The following is a 6,000-nucleotide window of genomic DNA, read 5'->3' as shown; positions in this document are numbered from 1 at the left end:
TACGGCAATACCAGATGTGTCACACTTTTTTGCAGCCTAGGTGGGCAAAGGGGCCCACATTCCAAAAAGCACCTTTAGGATTTCACAGGGCATTTTTTACACATTTTGATTTCAAACTACTTCTCACGCATTAGGGCCCCTAAAAAGCCAGGACAGTATAACTACCTGACAAGTGACCCCATTTTGGAAAGCAGACACCCCAAGGTATTCCATGAGGGGCATGGCGAGTTCCTAGAATGTTTTATTTTTTGTCACAAGTTAGTGGAAAATTATGATTTTTTTTTCTTACAAAGTCTCATATTCCACTAACTTTTGACAAAAAATTAAAAATTCTAAGAACTCGCCATGCCCCTCACAGAATACCTTGGAGTGTCTTCTTTCCAAAATTGGCTCACTTGTGGGGTAGTTATACTGCCCTGGCAATTTAGGGGCCCTAATGTATGGTAAGTAGTTTGAAATCAAAATGTGAAAAAAATACTCTGTGAAATCCTAAAGGTGCTCTTTGGAATATGTGCCCCTTTGCCCATCTAGGCTGCAAAAAAGTGTCACACATGTGGTATCGCCGTACTCAGGAGAAGTTGGGCAATGTGTTTTGGGGTGTCATTTTACATATACCCATGCTGGGTGAGAGAAATATCTCGGCAAAAAAGACAACTTTTCCCATTTTTCATAAAAAGGCATTTTTGTACAATAGTTTGTAAACGCTATAACTTTTACCCAAACCATTTTCTTTTTTACCCAAACATTTTTTTTATCAAAGACATGTAGCAAAATAAATTTAGAGAACAATTTATATATAGATGTCATTTTTTGGGAAAATTTTACAACTGAAAGTGAAAAATGTCATTTTTTGCAAAAATTTGGGTGAATTTCGTCTAATAACAAAAAAAGTAAAAATGTCAGCAGCAATGAAATACCACCAAATGAAAGCTCTATTAGTGAGAAGAAAAGGAGGTAAAATTCATTTGGGTGGTAAGTTGCATGACCGAGCAACAAACGGTGAAAATAGTGTAGTGCAGAATTGTAAAAAGTGGTCTGGTCATTAAGGGTGTTTAAGCTAGGGGGGCTAAGGTGGTTAATTAGGGTACACCCTAAAACATTGGGAAATATAACCTGTAATAACCCCTCCAGTCGTGCTAAACACACATTCAGACAATACAATGGCTGCAGGGAAGGCCAGCCCCTCCAAGGGGTAAAGGGCAAGCTCAGGCCAGGTGCCCAATTTGGAGATCCAGAAGTTGCAGGGGCTGACCCCTGTCAGTCAGTTCGCGTAGGCGTGTGCACACTTACTGCCCCACCATGTCGCACGTCCCCGTGATGTTTATGATCCAATTTGATATCTGTTCTATCAACTTTCAATGTTATTTTATGCACCTACCATGGTGATCACGGGTGGAGGGGAATCAGGGTTCCAGTACCGAGCCTGAGAAAAGGATACCACATGCAGTGGAGGTCAATGGATGAAGTTAAATTTAATCGAGCAGAAATGTGGGACAAAGTAGAAGTTAAGGAGGGGGTGCGCGGCAACTACCCACTCCTGACTCGGGGAGGTAGTGAGAAAAATAACAATACAGGACTTTTAAGATGCCCTGTTATTGGAATGATTGATAAAAAATTATAGGGAATGTCACTGCGGCATTTTTGATTTCTAAACGTTAGCCAGGAGAGGCCCTGCTGCCGCTTTGTTGACTTTAGCAAGCTTCTGCCTGATTGCACGTCCCTGTGACGTCCACCATCCATTTGGATATCTTCTCTATCAACTTTCAATGTTATTTTCTGAGCCTACCATGTTGATCACGGTTATCGGCAAATCAGGGTTCCACGCCGGAGAGGGAGCGTGAGAAAGAGAGACCACATCCAAGTGACATGTGTTGATGTATTATATTTTTTGGGGATCGAGTGCAAATGTAGGAAAAGTTTTTGAGGCGCAAATGTGGTACAAATTATTGAAGCGCAAATGTGGGACAACTTGTTAAAGTTTAAGCATTGAATGAAAGGAGGTGGCGCGCATCAATTGAAGAAGAATTTCTGAAATTTTATTCCCTGTCACCTATGCAGAGCAGGGGTTTATTCACATTCAAAATTGTAAAATGTCAACCCAAGAATGTAACTGAAAAAATTACAGAAATATATTAACCTGTCTACTTGGTAGAGCAGGGGTCTATGACAAAAGAAAAAATGTTTATTTCCACCCGAAAATGTAAAAGAAAAATTATTGAAATTTATTAAGCTGTCAACTAGGTAGAGGAGGGGTATATTACACCCAAAAATTTGGGAATTTCACCCGAAAATGTAACAGACAAATTTGTGATTTTTTTTAAAGCAGTAGTACATCATACCCAAAAATTGGTGAATTTCACCCAAAAATGTATCTGACAGTATTGAAATGATATAAAATAAGTACATATAAAAAAAATCCTGTTTTTATTTATGAGGTTGAGTTCCATATAAAGTAGGAATTTGAGGAGGCGGTGGGCGTAGCGGTGTAGGTGAAAGCGGCGTGGAGGAGGACGAGGTAGCCAACACTGTTTTTTGTTTTTTATTTTTATTTTATTTTTTTAATTAGGGTAATATCCAAAACACAAGAATGAGCAATTGCGCTGTAGTATAACTGCAATGGCTTGTTAAGGCCGGTATATATGTCTATTCTGCACAAGGTACGGACAAGTCCTGAGGGATCCATGCCTGGTTCATTTTAATGAACGTGAGCTTGTCCACATTGGCTGTGGACAGGCGGCTGCGCTTGTCTGTGCTAATGCCTCCTGCCGTGCTAAACACACGTTCAGATAATACACCGGCTGCAGGGCAGGCCAGCACCTCCAAGGCGTAAAGGGCAAGCTCAGGCCATGTGCCCAATTTGGAGACGCAGAAGTTGAAGAGGGCAGACCCGTCATTCAGTACGTGTAGGCGTGTTTACACATACTGCTCCACCATATTGGTGAAATGCTGCCTCCTGCTAAGATGTTCCATATCAGCTGGTGGTGCTGGTTTTTGTGGCGTGCTAGCAAAGCTTTTCCACATTTCGGCCATGCTAACCCTGCCTTCTGAGGCACTGGCGGTGCCCGAGCTGCGTTAGCGACCTCTTCTTTCGTCTTGTGCTTCCACTGTGCCCCCGCTGTCAGGTGGGAAAGCTTGTACTCGCACATTTTACGATCACGCTCCAGTGAGGGAATTAAGGACGGTACATTGTCCTTGTAATAGGGATCCAGCAGCGTGGCCACCCAGTAATCAGCACAAGTTAGAATGTGTGAAACTCGGCGGTCGTTGTGGAGACACTGCAGAATGTAATCGCTCATGTGTGCCAGGCTGCCCAGAGGCAGCGAAAAGCTGTCCTCTGTGGGAGGTGTATCATCTGTGTCCTCTGTATCCCCCCATCCACGCACCAGTGATGGCCATGAGCTTGTCTGGGTGCCACCCTGCTGTGAACAAGGTTCCTCCTCCTCCATCTCCTCCTCCTCATCCTCCACCTTGTCATCCTCCAAAACTGTACCCTGGCTGGACAATAGTGTACCTGGCGTTTGTGGGTGCAGGAACCCACCCTCGGAGCCACTTGTGAATGACTGGCTGGAAACCCTCCAAAATGATCCCTCTTCCTCCTCCTCCTCCTGTGCCACATCCACTTCCATCATCACCAGCAGCGTTTTTTTCAAGGAGGCATAGAAGTGGGATAGTAATGCTGAGAACGGCGTTATCGACATTGGCCATGTTGGTGGAGTACTCTAAACAGCGCAATAAGGAACACAGGTCTCGCATGGAGGCCCAGTCATTGGTGGTGAAGTGGTGCTGTTCTGTAGTGCGACTGACTCATGCGTGCTGCAGCTGAAACTCCACTATGGCCTGCTGCTGTTCGCACAGTCTGCCCAGCATGTGCAAGGTGAAGTTCCACTTTGCGGGCACGTTGCATATGAGGCGGAGGGCGGGAAGGGCGAAAGTTACGCTGCAGCGCTGGCAGGCGAGCAGCAGCAGGGTGAGAACACTGATGGCCCGCACTTTATGCAGCAGCTCTGACATATCGGGTTAATTTTTAAGGAATCTCTGCACCACCAAATTCAGCACATGCGTCAGGCATGGGATGTGCGTCAAACCGGCTAGTCCCAGAGCTGCTACGAGATTTCACCCATTATCGCACACCACCAGGCCGGGCTTGAGGCTCACCGGCAGCAACCACTCGTCGGTCTGTTGTTCTATACCCCGCCACAACTCCTGTGCGGTGTGGGGCCTGTCCCTCAAACATATGAGTTTCAGAATGGCCTGCTGACGTTTACCCCGGGCTGTGCTGAAGTTGGTGGTGAAGGTCTGTGGCTGACTGGAGATTTCGCCAAGCTTGAGGCTCACTGGCACCAACCACTCATCGGTTTGTTGTTCAAGGCCCGTCCACAGCTTCTGCGCGGTGTGGGGTTTGTCCCCCAAACTGATACGTTTTAAAACTGCCTGCTGTCGTTTACCCCTGGCTGTGCTGAAGTTGGTCAAAGAGAGACACTACTAAGTGAGTCGAGTTTCTTATAGATAAAGGAAGGCTATTTGATAAAGCTTTGGATGACAATCCTAAGATATCCCTGACCTGGATTAAAGGGGAGTGTAACGGAATTGCGTGTGTAAAAGATTGAAACCATTCCCAAGCTTTTAAGGTGGATTTGATTAAGGGGCTACAATATTTAACCATGTTCATAGAGATTCCAGTTCCCACTAGTAGTTCCCTGAAAGGGATGCCATATTGTGTTTGCTCAAGGTCAACCCAAGGTTCATCCATCGTTCCCTTAATCCAATCCACCAGCCTAGCCAGGAGAACTGCATTATTGTGTAGTTCGGGATTGGGCATGCCTATTCCACCAAAGGGTTTGGGCTTATTTAGGGTGGAGAACACTATGCCAGCTTTTTTTCCGGCCCAGATAAAGGATCTGATCATTTGGCTAAATGTTTTATAAAATAAATTTAGGCACCAGAATTGGTAGAACTTGTTGAAGGTAGGTCAATCTGGGGACTATAAGTGAGGTTACTATATTCTTCCTGCCAAACCAAGACAGCAGGAGATTGTTGAGAGAGGAAAGTTGGTCTTTTGTTGAATTTAGAAGTGGAGTATAGTTTAGGCGAAACAAAGAGTCAGGGTCAGGGCCCATTTTGATTCCCAGGTATGTGATGTGTGGAGTATCCCAATTAAAAGGGAAGTTTGATTTAAGTCCTTGTATCATTGATGAGGGAAAGCCAATGTTAAGAACATGGGATTTATTAGTGTTAATTTAAAAATGTGAAAAGGTACCAAATTGTTCAATTATTCGGTGAATGTGTGGGAAGGCTGAGGTCGGGTTCGTAAACATAATGAGCAAGTCATCAGCGAAGGCTGCAACCTTGTGTGCATATCTTCCCACCCGGACCCCTTGGATTCCCCCCTTTCTCCCGATAGCCTGTAGCAAAGATTCAATGACCAGAACAAATAGCAGGGGAGAGAGGGGGCAACCCTGCCTAGTCCCATTATGTATAGCAAAGGGAGAGGATAGGGAATTATTAATAATTACAGAAGCTGATGCGTTTGAATATAAGGAGAAAACTGCATTTATAAAGTGAACTGGTATCCCATATACATATAACACCTTGCACATGAAGTCCCAATCCACTCTGTCAAATGCCTTCTCAGCATCTGTGCTGAGAAGGATCAGAGGGCATTTAGATCTTTTTGCGTGAAATATGCAATTTAAGACTCTGGAGGTATTATCCTTTCCCTCCCTACCCCTCACAAAACCTACCTGATCTTTTTGGATCAGAGTAGGGAGAAAAGTAGTTAAACGTGTGGCCAACAACTTAGCTAAAAATTTTAAATCTAAATTTAGTAGGGAAATAGGATGATAATTTGCACAATTAGAAATATCCTTACCCTCTTTATGAATCAGGGAGTAATGGGCTTTAGTCATATCCGTAGACATGTTAGTGCTGGTTAGAGAGCTGTTACAAACTTCAGGTAGATAGGGGCTTAATATTTTAGAAAACAAATGATAATAGGAGGCT

This window comes from Bufo gargarizans, chromosome 5, assembly GCF_014858855.1.
Source record: "Bufo gargarizans isolate SCDJY-AF-19 chromosome 5, ASM1485885v1, whole genome shotgun sequence".
Lineage (NCBI taxonomy): Eukaryota > Metazoa > Chordata > Amphibia > Anura > Bufonidae > Bufo > Bufo gargarizans.
Note: the sequence above shows the minus strand (reverse complement) of the source record.